This window comes from Marmota monax, unplaced genomic scaffold, assembly GCF_021218885.2.
Source record: "Marmota monax isolate L192 unplaced genomic scaffold, Marmota_monax_Labrador192_F-V1.1 WCK01_AAM20220418_F8-fsc00146, whole genome shotgun sequence".
Lineage (NCBI taxonomy): Eukaryota > Metazoa > Chordata > Mammalia > Rodentia > Sciuridae > Marmota > Marmota monax.
In genome coordinates, this window is record NW_026694096.1 from 4,423,438 (window position 1) to 4,450,644 (window position 27,207).

Below are 27,207 nucleotides of genomic sequence, written 5' to 3' on the forward strand. Positions count from 1 at the left end.
CAAAAGTTTGGGTGTTGAAACCATAATTCCCATGCAGCAGTGTTGGAAGGTGGAACCTAATGGGAGATATATAGGCCATGAGGGCTACACCACATGAAGGAAGTAATATTGCCCTCATGAAAGCAACTTAATTCTCATGGGTGAGTAGGTTCATCTTCCTTGGCTCTCTCTTGCTTGGCGCAATGTCACAAAGCAACAAGAAGGCCTTAACAGAAGCTGAACAGACGCCAATACCATGCTCTTGGATTTCTTAGCCCCTAGATCCATAAACTAATCTTTTCTTAACAAATCATCCAGTCCATAATATTCTGTGATAGCAACCCAAAATGGACTAAAACATCTTCATTAAAATAAACTTCAATGCATTTTGTCCAACTTGCAACTGTGAAGTTGCTGATTATCTTATCTGCATTTAGAACCCATCTTCATTGTAACTACACTGGCTCTCACTTTTCCCTCCTAAAAAGAGGTAACTTGTAGAACATTTCAAGGCATCAAGAAACAGGATTTTTAAGACAGCCAAGTAATGATACCAGGTTTTGTTTGTTTGTTTGTTTGTTTTGTTTTGTTCTGTGTGTGTATGTGTGTGTGTGTTTTTACATGCTGAAGAATTAATAGTCTTTCATTGTCCAGGGTTGCTGACATGATCAATCTATTCTAAGCTGATAAAAGGAGAAAATAAAATTATTGAAAGCTATATAAAGCATCTGGCAAAGGCATGGACAGTATTCTATATATTAAAATGCTTATCAGATAGAGAAATAGATGTAAGATTCCTGCTGCCAGAATCTGTGTTAACTTGAACTGTTAAGGGCACAGCATATTTGAAGAATTTCAAGTAGCAGAATCTTTACGAGGGATATAGTAGTGGGAGATTAATCTGGCAAGGAGTCAGATCATAAAGGGCACCACAGTTTGATTTGTAAATTAATCAGGTTCATCTTTATGCTGCAACTCCTATGTTTTAATTTGGAAGACAGACTATATGTGGCATGTTCACACTCTAGAGGTATGATTATATTGTATGTGTTTGGGAGAAATATACATACACATGGTGAAAGGAAACATAACCATCTTTAAATTCTAAAAGGTCCATGGATTAAAAAAAGGTTATGAAATCTGTTAGAAGCATCTGTAGGAATATTTTCCTCAAGGAATTCTGGAGAGAGATCTGTCTGGCTTCTGGGCTGCATATGAATTAGGCAGATGGTATATGATACTAAAAGAAGGGAAATCAGGTGAGAGACTATGATATTGGGGACTGAATTAGAACAAGATATATTCTATGCTTTTATAACTATGTCAAAATGAATTATACCATCTTGTATGACTAAAAAGAACCAAATTTGGAAAAAAAAAGAGAGAGATTATGAGAACTGCCATAGAAATGATGCAGATGGTACTTATGTTCTTGGGGCGATCATGAATAAGCACAATGGTTTTAAATATGTTCATATTTTTAATTGCCAAGGATATACTCATGAAGAACAGTATTAGATACATAAGTAGTTTGCTGGTAATGTCTCTGGATAAACTTCAATTAATATTAAGCCTGATATTGGTTTTACTTTACATTTTGATAACTGTCAGTTTGTAGGTAATGCAGTAAGTGTTTCTGTCTAGTAAAATATAATTCCCAGAAATGACCTGCAAGAAGATCTCACAAAGCTGTGTGAGAGGGAATATGAGCAAATAGTCTTAATTAAAACAATCCAACTATGTTTGCATAATGGTAATATACAATATAAGAAAATTTATGCAAAAGAGCAAATACACACACACACAACAACAACAACGAAAAGACGCTCATCATTATTAATAAGCAAAACCTTTTATTTCTCAAAGGGGAAACATACTGAAGTCTGAAAATACCAAATATTGATAAGGAAGTTGACCAATTCTTGTACTGCTAGTGGAAGCAAAACTTGGTAAAACCACTTTGGAAAGTCATGTGTGGACATCTAGTAAAGCCAAAGATATTCATACTCATGGTTTCATAATACCCAAAATCTACAAACAAATCACATTACATAATAAAATCTGCAAAGTCCCTTTTTGTTAAGTTATGGATTTGAGGTGGGAAGATTATTCAGGTGGGCCCAATGTAATCACAAAGGTCCTTGTAAGAGCAAAGAGGTAGGAAGGTCAGGCCAAAGGGAGATTTGAAATGCTACACTTCTGGATTTAATAATGAAGAAGTCATCACAAGCCAAGGCATGCAGATGACCTTTAGAAGCCTTTTCTGCTCAAGTCAAAAACAATATTTTCCTTTCCAGAATTGAAAAGGAATATAGCCCTGTCCATACACTTATTTTAGCCCAATGAAACCAGACTTCTGATCTTTAGAATTGAGAGAACAATCTGATTTTTTTAAACAAGTGTGTGAAAAATTTTTATAGCTATCATAGGAAACTAATCAATATCCTTTATCTACAAATTCCACCCTTAAGAGGGTCTAGAGGAAATCTCATGTATACAAGATAACTTTTTCAAAAATTGTTGCAGCCAATGGTGCACACCTGAAATCCCAGAAGTTTGGGAGGCTGAGGCAGGAGAATCTCAAGTTCAAAAGCAAAGCACTAAGCAACTTGGTGAAACCCTGTCTCTAAATAAAATACAAAATAGGACTGGGGATGTGGCTCATGAGTGCCCCTGAGTTCAATTCCTGGTATCCCCTCCCCACCAAAATATTGTTGCAGCACTTTTATAAAGGTATAGCACTACTTTGGTCTACCATTAGGTCAAAGAATCCACCAAGATATGATTGTACAAAAGGGCATCATGCGCCAGTAAAAATAAAGTTACATGTGGTAACAGGGATATATCCCGGAAACTCCACAATGAATGGAAAGAACTTAGTCTAGCTTTTAACTTCAAAACACTCCAAAACACTTTATGATGTTATAATCCATGTCTACATAAAGAGAATAAAATATATATAAGAATGATAAACATTTTATGATGTTATAATCCATGTCTACATAAAGAGAATAAAACACATATAAGAATGATAAACATTAAACTCAGAACATAATTCCCCTTGAGAATAAGATAGCATTCTGGTTTGAAGAAAATGTGGAGCAAATAAAATATTGAGATTTGGTGAAGTCTGGTGGCAAGCTGCCGTTGTTCATTCTCTTTCTGTACTCAATGATGACTTCATTTCAGACAAAACACTCTGCAACAACCTCCCCACCCACAATCACCACCACTTATGCCAATGTTGTTTTTTCACTTATATCAGATATTAAAATGAAAACCCTAACAAAGCCCCTTTACTTTAAAGAAAAGCACACAGGGAACTGTAAGTTTAGGAGGTCATAGAAAAGGCAGGTCTCAATTTTTCATCTCAGAATTCCTGTAAACCTCAAAACATACTGAGGATGTCAGTGATCACTGGGTTATGTGGGTTATGTTTATCCATATCTACTCACAAAGAATTAAAATTGCAGCCCATTTTTAAATATCATCATTCATTTAAGCTAGATTTTAACATGTACAGGCTGCAGCAATGCTAAGTATGTAAGAGTAAAAATTTTTCAAAGATTAATAGAGTGACGATGTTCTACATTTTTTTTAATTTACTTTTTAGGTGTAGATGGACACAACACAATGCCTTTATTTATTTATTTTTTATGTGGTGCTGAGGATCGAACCCGGGCCCTGCCCGTGCTAGGCGAGCGCTCCACTGCTGAGCCACAATCCCAGCCCTTGTTCTACATTTTTATCAATCTTTTTCTGTATGGGTTTTTAACATTTAGTTAGATTCTGTTGTGATGCACCATTTTCACTGAAATATACAGATTCATAGAATTTATAGACACCAGAAAGATTTGGGGGGTATCCAAGAGTCCCCCAGCCAAACCTTGAGAACTTTCATTCTAAAGAACTGAAGAATATAGTCAAAAGTGTAATAACATTAGTCTTAAAAATAGGCTAAAAAGCAACAGGCCATTTGAAGACTAATGAAATTATAGAAAACCAGAAGTGTATTTCTCACCCCCCCATACTTATCTTCAAGTTTAAAAGATAAAAATTTTGAAAAAGGAACTGATAAGCTTACTATTATTAAACAGAAGGTGAAAAAAATAAACATTTAAAGAGGAGATAATTTTGATTCAAGACTTGGAAATATTATTAGGTAACGGACTCATGAAATTTCCATTCCCATGAGTGTTCCCCACCCAAAAAGAAGATAATACTACACAAATAAGAAATGTTTATTTCTATTTGTAAATATAATTTGCTTCCTATGAAAGAGAAAAAAATAGCTGAGAAGAGAAAAATCAGAATACTAAACCATTTGAACTTCTGTTACAGAACTTTATAAGAAAATCAAATCGGATAAATTTTTAGGCAATAATCATTTACCACACGGTATGAATATTTTAATTTAAATGTGAACTTGGTATCTAAATAAGGTTATTTCTGCCAGGAGATCAATGAGAGTACATTAAAAAAGGATAGTGACAATGGGAACACCACCATCCGCCCCCATCCCTTGGTACTTTGGGGAATACAGGGATAAGCATAAATAATACACAGCCACAGGTTCAGGGCCTATGTTCATCCGCAGCACACACTTCAGAGTACCCAAGCAGCCTTCTTGGGCCAGATCCAAATAACTCCTGATAGAAATGTAAGTGCCTCAGGCTTGTTGCTAACATAACTACCTGGGGCTTATCTGATCAAAATCCAGGAGGATTAAGGTTGGGGGCAGGGAATTTTCACACATCAAAGGCCCCTTATTCTGGGAGGCATTTAACTCTATGACCATATACTCAAGCTCCTCCAACACAGGAGATTCTTGGTTTAAATATTAATTAGATAACACTGCCAGAAAATAAGTACCATTATTTCTCTTCAAATTACCCATTTATGAGTCAGCCATGAGCTTATTTTTGAGTAAGTTTTCTTGAGCCTTTTAAAAATCAAGTGAAGAGATTAACTAGGTTTAACTAGATTAACTAGGCAAGCAGCAGCTACATTAAGATAAAAGAAAGCTGAAGAAAAGCATTGTTTTTAGTATCAATTAAGCAAATTAGTAAATTAACTAGGGCACTGAATATACACTATAAATTTTCCCCTCACAATTTTTTGTCTGGCATGAGAGAGGTCCAGTGCATCTTAAGGGAATCCAACACGGATAACGTAGTCTTCCAACTTTCAGATTCATGTGTTGCTATCAACACTGTAAATTTAAATTCTGGAACAATGCCCAGAATTTCTTGTTAACTGAAAACCAAGCATATCCCTGAAAAAAAAAAAAAAAGATGCCTCCTCCCTCCATGAATAATGCACATTTTGCCTCCTAATACTTTTGGCAATACATTCTTGGAGTATTTTCCTGGCCCAGTTCCATGATCTATGTTCTCAAAATGATGTGTGCCATTGGCAGAATAGGTAGGCAGTTTTAAAAACAACTTTGTACAAAATACAATCAAGTATGATTCATTTTTATTTTACACAAGTAGTTGATACCTAGTACACCTTAGAGAGGGAAAGAAGCTCATAAAAACTATGTGGCATATCACAGGGATGTAGGACTATGGAACCCAGGAAGTTGTCACTACCAAAAATATTTGAGGTCAGACTGTTTCAGAACTCAGAATTTTTCAGATTTTAGAAAGGAGATGTGGTACACACCTTCTTTGTCATGTAGGTCAGCACCTTATACCATAATCAAACACATTCATATCCCTGAAATGAAACATACTTTAGGAATTACAAATCAAATGAAATGTGAAAAAAAAATTATGTTACCTGCCAAAGGCCACTTGAGTTACATGGGAACTAGGGAGAAAAAACACAAATGAGACAGATATATAATAGACTAAATGAAAAGCTTTGAACAAAAATGAAATAACTTGAAAGAAAGAAGGAAAAGAGAAGGAAGGCAGAGGTAGGTTCAAACACTCATGGTGTCAACAACGGCCTGAAAAGTCTTGATTTCATGGCCCAACACAGCCCCTGAGTGAGAGGAAGGATCAAAGTCACAAACCTGAAGAGAAGATGGAGTAGTTTTTTAGTTGCCTTTATTGTTGTCGTAAGAGGCAGAACTACAACTGAAAGATGGCCATCCCATCATCTCTCTGAATTGTTACATGGCAAAGACGACTTAGAAGATGTGGTTAAGGTTGAAAGTCCTATAACTGGGACATTTTCCTGGATTTTCCAGGTGGATCAAATCTAACTATAGAAGACCTAAAAATAGAAAACTTTCTCTGGCTGGAATCAGAGATGTGGAAGGAAAAAAAAGTGGGGGAGGTGGGTTGAAAGACTTAAGTGTGAGAGTGATTTGACCCACTGCTATTGAGGGTAGATGGGGAAAGACTCTTGAGAAGGAAATGAAGGAATGTAAACAGATGCGCCAGGGTTTGCAAAGACTGTCCAGGACTGACAGCCAGCAAAGGAACAGAGACTTATGTCCCACAACTGCAAAGAACAGCATGAGCTTGAAATGGTTTCATCCTCAGAATCTCTAGAAAAGACTTAGAACCTTAAATGGTTAAGTAGAGAACCCACCTGAGCCATTATAACCTGCATTTCTGCCTTCAGAACCATGAGATAAGAAATGGGTGTTAAGTCAAGAAATTTGTGATGATTTTTAATGGCAGTAGTAGAAAACTAATACACCAATCTATGTGTAAAGTGATGGGGGCTGGCTGCAGGGGAAATGGCATTACAAGTATGAGCTCAGAGCAAAATTAAAGTATCTACTATGTGCTGGCACAGTGTTGGAATTTATATAAATGATTATATTCATTAGTCATGGTCAAAGCTCCACTTTTCTGATGCCTGTGATATTGCTATCAACAGGATTTATAACTTCACAATTCCTTTACACAAACTGAATACATGGGGGAAAGACTGCCTTCCCTCAGTGGAAAACACTGAGTATATGTCAAAAGTAAATCAAGCAGTCTAAGGACAAAGATCTTCAAACTGACTTGTGTTTTACTGAACATTCAAACATCACTTAGCAAGTGATCAGACAGAGGAGTTTATCATTTATTGAAGACAGAATGTTATAAATATGAGATGTTGACAATTTAGAGCCTTGTAACAGTTATGTCTCAACAGACACAAATTGCTTAAAATTTTGTTTTTGTTTAATGTCTCTTAAAAGACACATTGAGGACTGCTTAGATAACCACATTCTCTAAAAGCCCTGGCTCATCCTACTATAGTTTAAACAACACAGGCTAACACTGTTGAAGTATATTGATGTCTCGTAGGATTCTGGATCTTAGAACTCACAGTCTAGAGTCAAAAGGAAAATACACAATGCACACTTTTTGAACTAGTCACTTTTCTAAAGAAGGCCCTGTAAGCAAATATCAAGCACAACAAATATTATTTTATAACAGGAGACAATATTCAAGTAAAAGGGTCAAAGCCTAACTTTTTCTAGACATTATCATAGAGACTATTTTTAACTATTTTCTATGCTATATTGCATAAAAATTTCCAAAGTTGACTGGAATTAAGAAATTCAAACCAGGCACGGTTACTCACACCTGCAATCCCGGTGGCGCAAGAGGATCGAGGTTCAAAGCCAGCCTCAGAAACTTAGTGAGGCCCTAAGTAACCTAATGAGACCCTGTCTCTAAATAAAATATTTAAAAAATGGTTGGGGATGTGGATTAGTGGTAAAAAGCCCCTGGATTCAATCCCTGGTACCAAAAAAAGAAAAAAGCAAATTTCAGTAACCAAGCACATTAAACATCATTTAATAGGACCTCAGTACCGTGCGAAATTCTACTCATTTTCTCATCATGCCTAGTGCCACAATATTCAGAAATGACTCTTCAACAATATTTTTACAAATATCATCCAAATGATTTCAGGCCTCTTCAAAATTTCTACGACTTTTCCTAGGCCCATTTCACTTTATTTTTTAGATTAGGTTTGCTATTAGAAAACTTCACTTTTCAAATCAAGTTGTAACCTTTCCAAGCATATTCAAAGTAGGAATCATCTTCTCAAAACTGGCTGTGAAATATACATATCTTCCTTCTTAAGTCTGCCAGGTAATTATAGGCCTATAAATCTCTGAATGGCTACAATTGCTTTTTATCTAAACCATTAACTTAAATTTATTGAACTAGAAAATTAGAAAATAAAAATAGACAGCAGACAAAATAAAACTTAAACCTAACCATAAAACCCTGGGTATGTATATTAAAATGTATATCGTACATCAAGAAAAGGAGGAACATGTAATGGCCATACTGTCAAGAAAAGCATTCAATCACCAGTATATATTGGTAGTTAAAGCATATTGAGAAACTATGCCTATGTATTTAATAAGAAAAAATAATAAAATTCAGGAAGCATCCTCTTTCAAACAACTAAAATGAGATTTAACTGCACATTATCTCATTTAATATTTGGCATTTAGAATATATTTCTTCTCAGTTGGTAGAGGAAAAAAAAAAAAAAACAACCCACCAAATCCCACCACAGTTCATGATTTTCTAAGTTATCTTTCACAACTGCTTTTGTGCTTTTTTCGAATGAAGCTCCAAATGAAAAAGTTTAAATGTCTTCCTGAATTATGGTCATATTCTTTTCTTTTAAAGACTTTAGGGGTGAATAGAGAAGACTAAAAATAGGTTTACATGTCCCTGAAAATTGGTATTGGTCCAGAGGATGAATCTGGCCAAGCTTAAAAGAGAGCCACAGAAAACCAAGAATATTAATAAAAGATGATGAGCTCCCTAGCCCTGGAGCTAATGAATATGCCTCAGGATATAGAATGCCATATGATTTTGAAAAATAATAAGTTTTGTAGACTGACCTTTTTCCAGGATTGGATTAGTTTGAAGCAATCTATAAGGTCTGATATTTTCTTGGCCCTGAAGATAGTTTACAGCTATAGAAAATGTGCACTTTTGCCTAGAGTAAACAGTAGCCTGTCTCAGATAACTGAAAACCTACAGGTCTTGGATTGAGAGAGGTTTTCATCATGTTAATCATACTCCTCCCAAAGAGTACACAATAAGACATCCATTAATCCTGGTAGCGAACACACCATTGAATACTAGCCTGGAATCACCTGGCATTTATCTTTCATTTCTCACTACACTCCATTAAAACAAATTGCACTCGTGTTGCTAATGCATAATTTTTCTCACATGAGAATATCTTCTGGGGAAATACCTGTGACAGCACAAAAGAGAGGAACCAGCTTTATAATGCATGGAGCTCAAAGGGAGAAGGGAAATAAGCATTATGTAAGTGAGAAGAAGCTGGAAAAGCAATTTGAAGGAGATGATTACCAAAGTAGCAGATGCTGGCTTCTAAATTTTATCCTGTATCTCATGCAGCTGAAAGTTAAAAATGGGGCTGGGTGTGTGAAAACTCACTGGTTGAAGCTGTTCAAAATTGAGAGTAGTCAGATAAATCCAAGATTCGCATGACCCCTGGCAGCATTCACATCTCATCACCGTGATGAATGTCCCATTGATGCTTTGGGGAGCATCGATCACTTCAGCACCAAGTGCCCTTGCTGGAAACCATCTTGGTGATTTATAGGCATGGGCAGCCTGATTGTGGCCTTTCAAGCTCTACTGAGCTCAACAGGAGGCCTCCCAAGTCATTTAGTGAAAGAAAGTTTCATCTACTGTACAATTCCACCTTTCTGGCAGCCGAATTCTCATTATCTCACACATCTACAAAGGATCTGCCCATAAAGGTTTCAGTCCCTTTCAAGATCCACCTCCTTCCTATGAGATGCTCAAAAACAAAACAAAACAAAACTAACCACTCCGTGATTTTGTGGTTTCCTACATAGATAAGGTAACAGTTTGGATATTTATGTTCAAAGAATTTGTAAAACTAGATCCAGTTCACAGATAACCATCTCTGACCTACTTCCAGTAGGCACAGACACTTCCTCCTTAAAACAAAATGCTCAGTGGCTCCCTGAAGCCAACTTGCCCTGGGGACAAGTACTAACTCCAGATAATCTTTTATTGTCCAGGATAATCCTGTGCATGGTACAACATATAGTCAACATCAACTAGATACCAGGAGCAACAACCTACAGGCCCCCGTTATAACAAAAAGATCAGTAGACATTGCCAAATGTCTCCCAGGCAGGGGGATCTTCACAGACCCTAGATTAAAAATCACTGATCTACCCCCAACCAACCTGTCTAGGAACCTTCTAGCTACAAACCTCACACACAAACCTTCTCATCCAGTGAAGTTTGAATGCTCCTTAGAGCCTAAAATATTGCTTGCATTTTGTTCTCATGTTATTCCAGAATGCCCTATTCACATCTTAAGATTCCACCTTATATTTTATATTCTAAATCCTAATTGTTTTTCTGGACATGTCAGTTAAAAAAATAAATTATGTTATTTAAAGTTTATGATTTTACCCCTGGTACTATAGTTAGTAATTATGAACTCACTCAGATCTCCTAATCAACAGCCTAATTTTTTCATTGTTTAATAAGAATAATAATGTCTAGTCTGTGAGAGGCAAAATGATACAGTATCCGTGGACTGCTTTGGCAACTGTAGAATACAAATCTAAGGTATTATCAATAAACCATGAAGCACCTTCTGATATTTCAGTTAGTCATCATTTAGCTCTTGTACTGTGATTTACATGTTCACTCCTCCTTCAACTCTTCAGGTTCATTCCATGCAGACAAAAGTTATTCCATGACACTTTGGCATTTAATAAATATTGGTTTAAATCTTTGTGTGTGTGTGTGTGTGTGTGTGTGTGTGTGGTACTGGGGATTGAACCCAGGGCCTTGTGCATATGAGGCAAGCACTCTACCAACTGAGCTATATCCCCAGCCCCTAAAATCGTGCAACCATTGCAAAACAAAAGCCTATCTTCCTACAGTCATCAATTCTTCACACCTTGGCCGTTCAAATTATTTTGACTATTCCTATCACCACCTCAAAGTTTGGATTTTTTTTGGGGGGTGGCAGGTAGGAAACCTCAGACTAATTCTAAAAACTTAGGAAATAGTAATAAGACATAGTTGAAGGAAGTAATGTGAAAACCAAAAAGGACTGGGTATGAGAGTTAGAACCAACTCAGCCTGCTCCTTTTCCATCTTACCCCACAAACAGCACATTTCTATCCTTCCATTTTTTTCCCTCCTTTGGCAGTGGCAAACCTGTTTATATTTATAAAAGCCCCCAAGTCAGCAATAACAATGGTTTCCATGCAGAATCATTTATACAATCTATATTACTGGTGTATCTTTATTATTTGGAGATGGACTTAATATTTGTTTAAAGCCAGGTCATTCAAAGACCAATGAATAAGGCTGGTAATCAATTTTTGTAGACTATACCTTAGTCAAAACAATCCCATGACATTAACCTCTTTTACTCAAAATCTATATGCAATTCCAAATTAGCAGTGACAAAAATATTTGTGATAACATTTATTGAAAACGTTTGTAAACTCTTGCAAAGTGATTAAATATTCATCTGTATAACACAGATGATAGTTCAATATAAAAACAGTCACATATGTAAAGCCAGAATGTACCTATAAAGAAGCAACTGGTTAAGTGTATTTGAAATAGAAATAAAATGATATAGAATCTAAGCCAATGGTGTTCTGCATTTTATGCTGTAAGTATTTACATTTAACTATTTAAATTTTTACAAATCTGATTGAATTGTTAATACTTTTGAAGGAATTTTTTGAAAATTGAGCAAAGATTCTTTTTTCTAATTTTAATTATATGTAAGCCAAAATTCTCATTGAGTTGATTTACTCAAAATAGACAATAACCAAGAGAGAGTATTGTAAGCGAGGCAGATTTGTTTAAAAAACTTTTGCAGTCTCTAATGTTGAAGTGAATCTTTCAAAAAAGAAAACACACATGCTAAATATGGAACCTGCATTTCCTGCTTGCATTAAGCAATGAATACTCATGGGTAGGGTATTTAAAAAACAGACCATAGTTCATTGCATATTGTACTCTGGCACTGCACAGGCAAGGGCTGGGGAGGGACCATCTAAGCTACTAGTCAAGTGTGTACATAAATATAGAGAGATACTCTTGTGGTTTATAAGTTCTATCTAGGATGAGAGCCTTTTAAAAAAAATCAATACATTCCCTAATTGATCCACTAGAACTTTCATTTTGACAGTGAGGAGTCGAGTCAGAAATAGTATCTGGTTGATTTAATTCAGCACTTTACAACAGTGAACCATGATTCAGATGTGGTTAGAATGATGTCTATGGAGATTTACAGTTGGATTTCAGAGGCTATTTCATTTCAAAAGCAGCCATCTTGACAGCTAATTGATAACTTGGAATTGTAGATGAGTTGTGAAGTTAGGCCAATTTCCCTAGAGTTAAAGAGAAAGAACTGATAAACTCCAGTTCTCATAATGGATCTGAATAAATACATCCCCAAAATACCAGAACTATGTCATTTGTTTAGATCCAAGGAAGAATAAAAGTAAATTTTTTTTTGAGAGAGAGAGAGAGAGAGAAAGAAAGAGAATTTTAATATTTATTTTTCAGTTTTCGGCTGACACAACATCTTTGTTTGTATGTGGTGCTGAGGATCGAACCCGGGCCGCACGAATGCCAGGCCAGTGTGCTACCACTTGATCCACATCCCCAGCCCCAAAAAGTAATTTTTTTTTAACCCAACAGATAAGTTTTATGAAAATTTAGTTATTTGCAGACTCTTAGAAGGTAATGACTCATGACTGTTCTGTAGTGCTTGCTTCAATGTTTTCATGTTTGGTAAAGCCAGAACTTTTCTAAAATTCCTCAATATCCAAAATTGAACAGACATCTAATAGTCTAGAAGTGCTTAACAAAGAGCAAGTTAGAGTTCTCTTAAACAGTTTTAGCCACAAAGAAAAAACCCCAAAGTCTCTTCTCATCAGAAAAATACATAATCTTGAAGTCTAAATTGGCCACACATTAGTATTATCAAGGGTCATATCAATCCATTAGAGACTATGTATTTTCAATATAGTGCTAAGAAAAATCTGATGAAAATCACGAGTATTTTGTCTGTAATTCAGCCTGTCTCCTCTAGACATAAAGATTATTGTCTTTTCTGAGAGTAGAATAAGGAAAATGGCTCTGATGAAGAAAAGAGTCCAAGGTCAAGGGAAATAAACCCAGTGCAAAAGGCTCCAAACTAGTCTAAATAAAATAAGCAGCTGCATTTCCAATCAGCTTATCAAATTCCAAATAGTTCCACAGTTCTGAAAGTGAAGATCCATCACAAACTCAGTCAAAAAGCTATTAATAAAAGCTCACACTGATACAGTCCCTATGTGTTAGGCTCCTTTCTAAGATATTTACATCCATTTAACTGTCAATAACAGGTAAGCACTGCTACAATCTCCAAGGCCACATAGCTGTCACCATGGCAGAAGCAGAACAAGCAGGTACTCTTAGATACCACCTTACAATGAAACCATCTGCTGAAAAAAACCTCTGCTGAAACCATCTACCACCAAACTACACCTGAAGAACATGGTCCAAGCCTTTCTAAAATAGAAAGGGCCAATAATTCCAAGGAAAGGGTTATACCCAAATGACAGGTACAGATACACCCCCCATTTACTATGGGGTACATTAGGAAATAATCAGTTCTCTAGCAATTAACTAAAAAGTAAGAGTAATTTCCATTTTCCTGTGGAAAAGCAGGAAAGTATAATGGATAAATCAGCAAGTATTTACTAAACACCTGCTAAGGGCCCAGTTCCGCTCTGAATTGCAGGTAATGTAAAAAAAAAAAGTCAAAGAACATTATTTGCCCTATGGGAAATCAATAAGATTTCTTCCAAATACCTTGCTGGATATGAGAAGAAATAAGAGTATAAAAGATTAAGGTGTAAGTTCATAGGTAATTAAGTACAAATAATTGTAACACAAACACTAAGTAAAACCGCCACCTTTTACCTTGAGAGAGCATTCCAAAGTTGTCAAAGTTTACACAATTAACAACCTCCCACAAAAACTTAAAAGAGATTTAAAAAAAAAATTCACTTGAGGGGCTGGGGGTGTGGCTCAGTAGTAGCATGCTTGCCTAGCATATGCAAAGCCCTGTGTTTGATCCCCAGCATTGCAAAAAGAAAAAGAATATTACTTGAAAGAAATGTGCACAGCCCATTATAAATTTACAGGATTTATAAATGCTAACTAAAAGAATAAATTTCAAAAGAAGATTCTAAGTTTAAGTGTATTACACTTAAAATAAGATTTGAGCTAATAGTGGTTATTTTCATGGTTTTCTTGGCTTTTCTTACCTCCTCCACCCAAAAGGAGCAGATGGGATGTGCAGAAAATAATATATGTAATTTTAATGAGCTCCTGGTTTCTATAAGGAGTCTACAAGGAGCTGGAGGAGGTGGTGAAATTGGAGCTCCTAGCTTTTTCACAGTCCTCTTAGACTTTGATACCTATGAAAGAATCAGGGAAAAATAACTTCTGCCTGAAATGCTTTACTTCCCCCATTAAATACACAAGTCAGAAAACTTCTTATTCTTTATTTCTATCTGATTTAATAGCATCTCACCTCTTGCCTCCTGAAACAAGAAAAAAAAAAACAGATTTATATTTATAGTACATTGCTGTAGCCTGAGGACCATTACAGTTATACAGGAGGCTGTGGAGTTTACACGTATTTGCAAGAACTATTGCCCATCTTCAGAGCTGACTGTATACTCCTTCCTTTTACTTAACATCCAAATCTAAAAGTCTGTAAGAAAATGCAATCAACTCCAGATATAGTGATTGCAGTAAGAGACCTGTTGTAAAATTTAGACAATGCTTACCACTAAAAAGGTAGCACTTGCAGAAATTTTATAATGGTTCTCTTTTCAGATGACCTCTCTTTTTCTTAGTAATGACACAAACCCTGTCAATGTGGAACAACTATTGAAGCCTCAGGTTATGTGTTCGAGGTAAAGCCCTTTACACTCATTTTTCATTCATTTATCTCAATGACTGTAGAGTATTTTGCCACTGAATGGTTTTGTTGTTGTTGTTTGGTGTTTATGTTGATTTGTTTATTTGGTACCAGGGATTGAACTCAAGGTTGTTTAACCACTGAGCCATATTGCCAGCGCCGCCCCCACAAACACCTTTTTTTTTTTTTTGACAGGGTCTTACTAAGTTGCTGAGGCTGGTTTTGAACCTGCAATCCTCCTCCTCAGCCTCCCAAGCTGCTGGGATTATTGTCATGTGCTACCACACCCAGCTGGATATTACTTCTGAAAAGCTAATTATAACACAACAAAATAATGAGGACTCAACCCATTTGTAAGCATTCGGATTACTTCCACAGGTGAATGCTTCCACAGATAGTCTTGACCTCAGTGGGGAAAGGAGCTCATCAAGAACAACAAGGATTTGTTAAAGGCAAGCCCCTTCTCAAGCACTGCAGAGACAGTATTTCTCAAAATATCCTTCAGTATGAGAAGTTTAAAACTTATTTTTCTATTGTATGGCCGCTTACAATTTTATATTTTATTTTCTGATATTGAAGAATCAAGGGTGTCAGCAATGAGAATAATGTTCACGATAAAGGCTAATACTCAGTTCTGCTTAATATGAGTGACCTTGGCATAGTTCTAAGCAAAGCCCATACATTAGTTCATGCTAACTTCACCACAGCTGTATGAGGAAAGGTGATGTTATTATACCAATTTTATAGTTGAAGAAACGGACCCAAAGACTAGCATTACTGCAGTTGTGAAACAGGATTCAGTCTCAGGCAATGCAGTCCAGTCTGTGCCCTCAAGTCCACACTATCAACTACACCCTAAGTGTCATCCCTGTACCACCTGCCATGACTCATTGTAGGATCATATTGGAACATGCTATGGGCCCAATGTAATCTCTGTTGTAGCTACATTCATTCAATTATCAATCTCTTTCCAGAAAATGTATCTTCCAAAAGCCCATTTAGTAACATTTCTATAATAAGGCAAAGCTTACACCAGATGCCACCTGAAGCTCTTATTATTTTATGGCAAAAATCAAAGAATTTTTAAGCAACTTCTTTATGTACCAGACATGTGACAGTGAAACATGTTAACATCTATAGTTTTACCTCTTTCTAGTAAGAGATAACAAGTGCATTGGGCAACGATATTCAAATGCTTGGTGATGAAAGCAATAAACCCTGTCAAAGTCTCTTGCCTTATTCATAAAAATCAAAGCACATATCAAGAACAGTGCAATGGTAAACATTTCATTTGTGTTTATGAATTTTAATACTGTATTTACATTCTACTAAAATACTTTGGTGTTGAACAAAGTCCAGCAGGAGCATTTCCTTCAAAGAATTAAGAATTAGTTATCCACTTTCCACTATTAAAATTCTAGTCTCCTTTTGTAGGGTGCCTTTTTACATAACCCAAGCTCAACCACTAGTGAATGGATTAACTGGTGATGACAATAACTGGCTCCTCACATCAAATGCAAAAGAGACACAGTGAATACAACATCCTAACCCCTCAAGTACCAGATATTCAGTTACATTACTTAAAGCTATGTTGTCTTAAAATGCATCACAGTGACTCAGGAGGCTGAGGCAGGAGGATCACAAGTTCAAGGTGGCCTCAACAACTCAGTGAGGCACTGTATCAAAATTTTAAAAAGCTGAGACATCGTGGCTCATTAGTTAAGTGTCCCTTCAGTTCCTAGTACGAAACACACACACACACACACACACACACACACACACAATGAGTACAGAAAGTAGGACAAAGAAATGTTGGATTTTAAATGAGATACTAACAGAATCAGACTTGAACCTAACTCAGAGCCTGCGGCTAGCCCAGAAGCCACATGCTTAATGCAGAGGAAATAACACAAGATGGAACCAAGATACCAAACTTTCAAGTTGCTTATTTAAAAAAAAATTCACAATGTTTAAGGATTAGATTAATTCTAGATAGGGAAGAGAGGTGGGAGGGAAAAGGAGGGGGAAGGGGATTAGCAAGGATGGTGGAATGTGATGGTCATCATTATACAAAGTACATGTATGAAGACTTGAATTGGGTGTCAACATACCTTATATACAGAGATATGAAAAATTGTGGTATATATGTGTATTATTATTGCTGTATGTATATAGGTGACTGTATGACCAATGTGATTCTGCAACCTGTACAATCAGAAAAATGAGAAATTATACCCCATAAAAAAAGAATTGTAATGCAAAAAAAGAGCACATGTATAATGGCATTAAAAAAAAAACACTTCCATAAACCAAATTCAGTCTTAACTCCTGCTTTAAACATTGGTCTCATCTCACAGTTACCCACAAAAGTCCACAAGTTTGTTACTTTTTCCCTCAAACTCTGCATTGCAAAAGACTGTTGTAATTTCAACCCAAACAAAATAATATATTTTAATAATATATGCATCAACAATAAATTTGTTACTTTTCTTAGGGTTTCTGAAGGATCAAAAATAACTCTCATGCTCCATTAGAAGGATTAAACACAGGCTCTGGAGTCAGTACAATCATAGCATGAATCTCATTTCAGTTACAATCACATACCAGATCTAGATACGTTCTAGAACAGGTTTCTTACCCTCTCTCCATGTCTCAGTTTCTTTTCTATAAACAGCCCTTCAGGATTGTTGGGCTAAATAAGTAAAAACGTGATAAACCTGACACTTAGAAGATCCTCTTCAAAGGTAAGCCACCATAATGACTATTCTGAAGCCAAGAGGTTCCTAGAGGTCTCATCATAGATAAAGAAGACACCAATGCGGGGGTTTTTAAAAACTAAGAAAATGTTCCCCAATGAGACCACATTAAAATACCCTCCTATTGGTTTACTGTGAAACAATGAGCTTCAGAGAGTAATATCTTAACAATCAGCAGTCCCTTGCAGATGAGCTTTGACATCAGAAAAACAGGGTCAGCTGTGCCACAATCTTGACAGGTATCTTATGCTGACAATGAGTGTTCATCCTTCTTTTGTAGTTTTCACTGTCTTCTTCATCACACCATTATGGAAACAAGTTTTCAAAGTGTTATACTACACCTTAAACCACTTGTATTACTTTATGCCTTCATGTGGAAGAACTGTGAGCATCAGTGACTAGCCATAGCATGAGCACCTTCTACTCTCAAATTTCACACCTGCAGCCATACCACCAGGCCTAAATCATTATTACTGTTTCATTTCTCAAGACCGATATAAGCCACCAGGTGGAAGGAATTGGCATGTTTGGGTTTAAATGATAGTTAACCTCTAGTATGTTGAATAGTTCCCATGCACCACACTTCACATGCATTAATTCTCACAAAACCTCTAAGGTAGATATTATTACATGCATTACACCAAGAAGAAAACTGACACAGAAAGTTATGTCACCTGACCAAGGCCACATGAAAAGAAAGTGGCAAGGCTCAGATTCAATGACATCCAGCTTAGTCCCAAGCCAGAGTCCTTCCCTAGTGCACACAGTACCTCTAAAGTGTGACGTGATTGGTAGGTAGTACCTGATTTACCTTACCTCATATGAATATATTAATATCATAGTCTGTTACAAAACCTGAATGAACTCTAGTATAACAGCTAATATAGAATTACCTATAGAAGATAACTGCTAAATGCATATTTGTGCATGTGGGAATGTGGAATTTCAACACACATACCCATATACTATGTACACAAAAACACACTTTTGACTAATACAGCAAAATGGAAAAATGCAGGTCTATGTGCATCTGACTCTAGGAAACAAGATTAGAAAGTGGTTTTGCTGTGTTGGATTGTTGTTCATCCATTCTCTGTGGAACACTCTATGACAGCTCATGCTCTGCAGGATGATTATACATCCCAGCCAGTTTGACATAGCCATAGCTTTGTAGTTGGATTTGGCCAATGAAAAGTGGGCAGAAGTGATATATGACACCTCTGGTTTTAAGAGCCAACACATTGTCTCTGATCTCTCTGCCACAAAACTAGCAATATCTAACCACTTGTCAGTGTGGGAATCAATTGAAGAAGATGTGGCAGAATTGAATCCAAATTTTAATAGAAATGTCCTAGTAGCGAAAAAATAAACTTTTATTTTTTTAAGCTTATAACATTTGCAGGTGGTTATTGAAGCATGCCGAAGACTATATTGACTGACAGTCTCAAATATGATAAGGTGCCTTCACCAGAGCTTTAAAGCCTAGAGGTTAGTAGATATATGATCACCTTCACACTTGCTTCACAGCCAGACACAATCATGGCAGAAAAAAAAAGTATGACTTATTCTCTTCTTTGTCCTGGGGAATCATTTTTTAATTTAACCTTCCCACCAGGTTTTTAATGGGTGTTATTTATAGGAAGAGAGAAGGTCAAAGAACAAAAATCAACCATATTCAAACTTTCACACCTAAAATATTAATTCAAGTATTTAGAACTTCTATTTTCTTTAGAGGGGTGATCAAAATTTAAAATTCTATAACATATGGAATTATTTCAAATATCCAAAATGAGTAAGCAATCGCTTAAATTTTAACATATGTACAGTGGAAGGAGGCTTTGATTTGGAATTAGAAGACCTGGATATGGATTCTGGTCCTGCTCTGTAGCAACTATATTTTGAGATGCCAGTCCTATCCACACTCCTTTATTTGGAAGTGACCTCATCTTCATTCCCCCCCTAAAGCGCAGCCATGTTTCTGACAAATGAATGGTTAATCTTTATGCCAAGTAAATAACTTCCAACAACCAGCCCCCAGTCTGCAAGGCCAGGCACCATATGGTACAAATGTACTTCATTTCCAAGCCTTCAGTGTCTACGAGACTGCATTATAATATCTTTTACTTATGCTAGATTGGACAGCTTTTTTAACTTGCAGTTTTAAAAAAAAATGCATTGATTAAAACATGTGAACTCTAAGTGAATTACTCTCCAAGCTTTAATTTCCTAAGATGCAGAATAGATTAAAATATCATCACTTGGTTGTTGTGAGATTCCAGTAATGTGAACATGGGCAAATATGTGGGAATGATCAATTTTAAAAGAAATTTCAGAGAAGCAATTCCAATCATTCCTGAATTAAATGTTTTTAGGAAATCATTAGTAACCAAATGCTTAGTATTACAACCACACTTCCCATATTAAAACTGTCAGATTTTATCAGAATAGAATATTTAAGTTTAACTTACAATATATTAAAACACCGTATATAATTGAATGATAGTATTTTCATTCCATATCCAAATTTAATTTTTTTAGATAGTGAATTTTAGCTGGTCCATTTAATGTTACACTTTCCTGTTCATTGCAGCTATCCTGTTCTTGTTTAACAATATATCATCCTTTGAAAGCATCATTTCTTTTGCAGTATATAATGAGTTTCAAGATAGTATCCTGGAATGACTTGTAGGAAAATCTAGAACTGATAGCAACTCACATTTTTGGAAAGAAAAGATACCCTGGGTTTATGCACACCTTTTTGGTGCCTAGGAGATTTTTGTTTTCCTTTCTTTCCCTTCACAGTCTAGAAAACAATGTTTACTCAAGAAGCTATTATCCTGGTTACTGACTTAACCTTGTCAATGTGGTGTTTAATAAGTACTCTCCCTATGCAAGTGGTATTTTCTTTGTAGCGAAACATTGACATTTTCATCCAAAATGACTTAAAGGAACTTAGGGAATATGGCTGGGAAATATATTTTAATATAGTTGATACATTCTAAGTAACTTATAGTACTATTTCTAAAAGTAAGAGGAAACTTAACTGCCTGATAAACTATGAACCTGATTTTAAATGCAAGCCTGTTATTTTATTCCCTATCACTGTTTTCTGGACCCCAAAGTTGTACTCATTTTTTGTCTTCATTTTACAACAATCTGAGACCAGGTACTTTGCAAAGTAAAGACATTTGTTTGGCTCATCATTCTGGTAGCTAGAAGATCCAAAAGAATGATACCAGCATCCCCATAAGAGTCCCCTGGCTGTGTCACAACAAGGCAGAGAAGTGGAAAGGGAACCAGTCCCATGCAGAAGGGACCAAGGCATGGGTGGCACTGCTATAGAATAACCCACTCTCCTAAAAGTAATCCAGTCACAAGAGATCTGATCCGCTCCCACAAAATAGCCATTCATCTCTTCATGAAAATAGAATGTCCATGACCTAATTATCTTTCAGTGGGACCCACCTGCTACAGTTTCTACCACACCTCAACACTGCCACACTAGGGACCAAGTGCAACCATGGATTTTTGTAGAACAAATCATATCTAAACTATAGCACCTAAAATGTTGCTTTTTCAAGGATAGTTTTCAAAGAGGATAACATTTTAACTCTCCTATCATCTTTCTGTGATGGTCATTTTTTAATAAAATACTTTAATCTTAATATTTTCAAGTAATCTTCCTTCTATGTGCCTGTAAATTGCTTGAGAGTCTATAAATTGCTAAAACGTCTCCTTTCAAAGGACACTAAACGTAGCAGCAATAGCATATTGAGGTTTAATGAATAAAGTAGCAGACTCCAGCTTGAAGAGCTAGATCTAGTTCAATCCCAGCTACACAGCGACAAATAAATAAAAATCTGTACAGCCCTTCTCAGAGATATTCTATTATGTCTTAGTGCTATGTATTCCATAGTATCCTCAGTTTCTTCTTCATGAAAAAATCCTTCTGAGCTAAGCATTTTAACAAGAGACAACTCAAGAAAACTTAACCTACATGGTGTTGACTGATGGAAGAAAGTAGATGGGATCATTCAGAAGAAACGAGAAAAATCTTTAGACTCATAGTCCAAAAGCAAATGTATCATAAAGGCAAAATTCAGCACTAAATATATTATATGAACTGTTCATTTCTATAAATACTTCAGAAAATAATTCTCCTTGTGAAGAGAGCCGGCAGTTAGCTATACAACTCATTAGAATACTTTTAAACCAAAATAAAATTATTCTCATTTCTGAAGCATTCAACATTCTAACACAGTGATTATCAAAAATCAGTCCTTGGATCAGATCATAGGTGGTATGTGGTCACCCACCAGGTTCATATTTCATGTATGCTGTTGAGTATATTAAGTAATTTATTAGGACTGCGGCTGAGGAAGAATTAAGATAAAATATTGTCCTTAACACCATTCTAATAGTAAACTTCATTTCTCCCATCTTTGTCTTGTCTCAATTATAAATATAGAAATATGAGATGCCTAGGTTTTTTTGTCTGACTGCTACAGATTCAAAATATTAAGTTAAAAAAATAATATTAAGTGTCCTTCAGTGGAAAGTTAATCTGTCTTAGGAGAGAGTGAATTAATGAAGATTTGATCCTTCTGGCCAGTGGGGAGACTCATTTTCTTGACAGATCCACTGCAAGTTCTATGGCAGCAAAGACATTACATGGAGGGCAGAGGTAAAACAATAAAACAGTTATTGAAGACCAGTATCTAAACTTGAGCAACATCAGGAAAAGAGACTACTCTGCAGTCCAAGTTCTAACAAAGATACAACATGCTATAGCAGCCTGTACAACAAAAATTCCCATTATGAAAAGGTTGTGTTTTGTTTTGTCCAATAGGCAGTCATCGGTCCCACACAGCTGAGGAATTTAAATGTGGCTAGTATGACCAAGAATATAAAAGTATAGTTTTATTTCATTTTATTTAATTCAAATAATCACATGGGGCTAGAGGTTACCATATTGCAAAGTGAAAGTATAGGAACCTCATCCTAGAACAAGGGAGAGCATGACACATCGAAGACAGTAAGCACAAAGCAGGCAGATCAGATGAACATACAGGAGGCTGGGGCCACCAAAGTCTTACAGGGAGCTGATTCTGAATCAGTCACACTGTATTTTCATTTTAATCTTCTCAGAATGTTTGCACATTTGAGCCAAAGTATGTAACATACATCCTTACTACTTTATACCAAGTGTAGGTTCAATGATTTTAGCCATTTTTATGAAAGAAAAGAGAAAATACCACATTCCATCCATCGAATATCGTGAGTTGTGATTAAATATTGGCCCTATTCTTTTCAATAATAAAGCAACTTTAGGTTTTGTTAAGGAAAGCCACCCAACCCAGAAGGAAATTACCATTCACATTCTCTGCCCTAAGGTAAGGTAAGCAACAACTGCACACTCTTTTTCAGGTGGTAACAGCGCAATGTTTGCTCCTGCTTGAGGGGAACACATGTTGCCTTCATTAATTTTAATACTTATGACATGCATATATGTTAAATTCATACAAACTGAGAATCATTTTTTTACCACATAAAGTGGCTTAGCTGCAAAGATATCTTTCATGGTATTTTAAATGGCAGATCTGAGAACTAATTAAATGACTTATAATATTTAATAAAAGGCAATAATTCTGGACAAGGGGGATTCTTAATATTATTACCATGGATGAATCTGTACTTAAGTTCAGAAATCTAGATGTGTAATTAGGAAAGGAAATACATATTGAAGGGAGATTAGAATTTTAAAGATGAGAACTCATGAAGTAGTCATTATCTTACAGTTTTCTATACTTGCAGTAAAAAAATTAACACAAAGACCAACCTTTAAAGCAGCTATTAATGATAAATTACTAGCTTTCATAATGAATGATACATAGAAATCAAAAAAAATTATTCACTTTAGGTCTAAATACCTAATGGTATTTCAACTTCGACTATTGCAGTGTAATACAATTTTAACTTGATTTTATGTTGAAACTGCAAGATCTTAGCACCTCTCAATAATAAATTTAGAGTTTCATGTGTAGTGTTTAAAATGCTGCATACTAACCATCAAAAATGAAGCATTATTTCCAGGAAAGCAAAAAACCCAAGTCTTGGTTCTTCTGCCACTGAATGTTTTCTGAGTTCTTAGGTGGAAAAAGAATGACAAATATTGGAAGATCCCAGAATATAGCACAGCTTTTACCACTCACATCTGAGCACTCAAATGAAAATGTACAGGCCATATTCATGCCAGAGACTTTGTTTCCATGTGAACTTCTTAAATTCCATTTTTAAGTATAGGAAATGTGTACCTGATGAAACCTATGAATTATTTGAAACTTCAGTGCAAAGTTAACATTTTTCCCAAACTGGAGTTTCATTGTACTGCTAAGCTTATTTGTTCCAGCCTTAATATGATGACTGTTCCTTCTTTGCATTTCTGTATGTACCAGTCCTCTGAACCATTAAGAATCTACATAATAACATGGACTATAATAACAATAGCAGCAATCTCTTCTAAAGCACCTACCACATTTAAAGCACAATGTTAGGTAATTCATGTATATTTTCTCTGCTTCCTAGAACAATCCAGTATAGGTAAGTATCAATATCCCATTTTACAGGCAATGAAATTGCAGGCCTACGGAGACTGAATAGCCTGTCCAAGGTCATCATCTAGTAACAAGAAGAGATGGAAATCAAATCAAAGTTAGCTTACAGCCCTCTACCACAGACCAAGGAATCAAACGAGTTGTAATACAGACATAATCAAAGGAATGAGGGAAAAGCTGCCCTGGGAAGACATTCTCTTTTCTCTGTGCCACCCTCATCCTCATGCTAATATCTCTGTCAGCAGCATTCTCCACAGCATCTCTCTGGCATGACAGTCACAGACATTAGCCAACACTGGTATTAATACCCGGGTGCCTGTTAGCAAAAGAAACAACATGCAGGATAGTGCAACCTTGTGTAAGACACACACAAGATGTAGTTAAATCAAATTATATGAGATCCAATTTTTGAAAAGGATGCTTCAAGAATCATTATTATTATTATTATTATTATTATTATTATTATTATTATTATTATTATTATTTTGGTAATTAGGTAAACAGTATATAGCCTAAAGACTTCTTGCGAATACGTTTTTATCAAAATAATCTATGCAAGGTGTAAACTTAGTATTTTGCTCTTTATAAGTTGATATGTATAAATAGAATATATAAATGTCAATGCTACAAGTAAACATGCAGTGCATTTTTCTCCCACAGAGGTTTAATTATTTTTCACAGGAAAACCAATGGGAATACAAGGACCCAGTCATTCCAAGAAGCCACTGTGGTACTTAGTCTCTTGGAACCATGAACAGTGGTGGTGCCTATTAGTCCTAGGTGATCACAACCATTCACCCTCACTACCAGTTCTGGTTTCTTTCCCTTAATATTTTCTATTTAAAAAGTGTTTCCTTGGGTATCTTTTATACCCCATTTTATTAAGTGTCATTTTTTAGTTATCTAGACAAAGTAGTAGAATTCTGAACTCAAGAATTATAGGAACATTATCACTCAGGGCCTTGGAACCAAAATCCAATGCCACAAAATAAAAAAACTTGAGAAACTGAAATTAAAAGCTAAAAAGCTTCAACGTTCAAATAATTTCAATCATAAAATGAAAAGATAAACAACACACTGTAATTATTTTATATATCATCCTTGACAAAATATTTATATCTGAAATATGCAAAAAACCTAATACAAACCAATTTTAAAATGAACATTCTAATAAATAATTTTATCAAATAAGTCATAACAATAGCTAATAAGCATGTGAAATCAGTATTCATTGTGAACATAAATTAAAGCCACAATGAGATAACACTACACACGTACCAGAACAGCTGAGAGAGACAACATCAAATGTTGGTAAGGATGTGCAGAAGCTGAATTACCCAGGTATGTCTGATGAGAATTGGTAGGGTCATTCTGGAAAATGGATAGTCAGTTTCTTACAAATTAAATATAAACATGCCACGTGACCCAGCAATTACACACCTAGGAATCTTGTTTTTTGTCTTAAGAGAACTGGAAACATAGTTGCAGAAACTGTCACAAAAGCATTGTTCAAGGTAGCCTGAAAATAGAAACCACTGAAGTGTCTGCTCAAAGGTGAATATGGTAAGACATAACAATAGAGCACTATTCATCAGTAAAAATAATTAATAAGAGGTAGTAAAACATGGATGAACCTCTAACACATGCTAAGTGAAAGAATCCAGACATAAAAGACTTTCTTCTTCTTCTTGCTGGGGATTGAGCACAGGGCCTTGCACCTGCTAGGAAAGCACTCTACCAATTAAGCTATATCCCCAGCCCACAAGAAGACTGCATTTCATTTGATTATGTTGCATAAAATATCTAGGAAATACAAATTTATAGGAACAGAAAATAGCAGTGATTGGCAGGATTGAGACTGACTGCAAAATACTGGTAGGGATTTGGGACTAGGTGAAAATTTTCTAAAACCTTACTGTAGTGATCATGGTACACTATAGATTAATTATAAATCACTGAATTTTATCTTACAATGGGTAAAATTTAGAGTATGTATAAATATACTTAAATTAAAATGTTAATACAATATTGCTTTATGTGGCTATATTTCTTATGTTCCACCTGGAAGAGAATGCTTATATCCAAAAGTACAAAGCCTATTAAAAGTGACATCACTGTACCAACCACCCAGGAATTTTCCAACTATTTTCATATGCTTTGTAGCTCATCTGCTTAAGTTCTGCAAGGGAAATAGAGCTGTTCCAATAGTTCATAAGTAGAAGTAGACTGAATAGGGGAATTAGCTAAAATGTAAATACAATTAAAAGCCAATTTATTAAAATCAGAAAATTTTACTTTATGAAACAAATTTGATGCCTTTCTACTTTGCCAAAGCCAAATGGAATTCACTTTTTCCTATAATTAACAGGCAATTCTAAACAATAAAAGGGAGTTGGAAAGCTTATTCTTTTGACAACACGTGTGATGTCAGTGAGAGTCTTAGATTCTTCCTTCTTGTAGGTAAATCTTAATGGCAGCTGTAAGAATACGATGTACCTTTTGTTCCTCTTTAAAAACAGTGGAAAAGTTGTCTTTTCTCCTTCACAGGGTTGTGACAGGCATCACAGCCAAATTATACTCATATCCCATAAATCTGTAACTAAGCTTTCAAAGTTGTAATAAGTCATTACGTAAAGTTTCACCGGTTATTGAAAAAGCCCCTCAATATTACTGAGAACATTGCTCAAGTTGAACAACAACAGTCAGATAGTGGGTTAGGATCAGACACCAGCTGATAACAGGCATCCCTGATCTCAAGGAACTTATGGCCCTGAGGTGAACGATCTTTTGAATGGAATATGGTCAGCTCCTTCTTCCTAAGTGCTTAATACACTTATTGGTCACATCAGAGTACATTTTTTTCTGGCACAAGTTTCTGTACATGTAAACAGTTTCAGTCCTTC

The 27,207-nt window shown here is 35.6% G+C and overlaps 1 protein-coding gene and 1 non-coding gene across 2 annotated transcripts in view; both read right to left on the reverse strand.

Annotated features, from left to right (window-relative positions):
• Nav3 (neuron navigator 3) overlaps nt 1-27,207 on the reverse strand; it is an 802,778-nt gene that overhangs the window by 696,243 nt on the left and 79,328 nt on the right. The gene's annotated exons all lie outside the window — the stretch shown is intronic.
• Nucleotides 10,746-10,819, reverse strand: Trnam-cau (transfer RNA methionine (anticodon CAU)). Its single transcript has one exon. It is a non-coding gene; the product is annotated as a tRNA-Met (tRNA).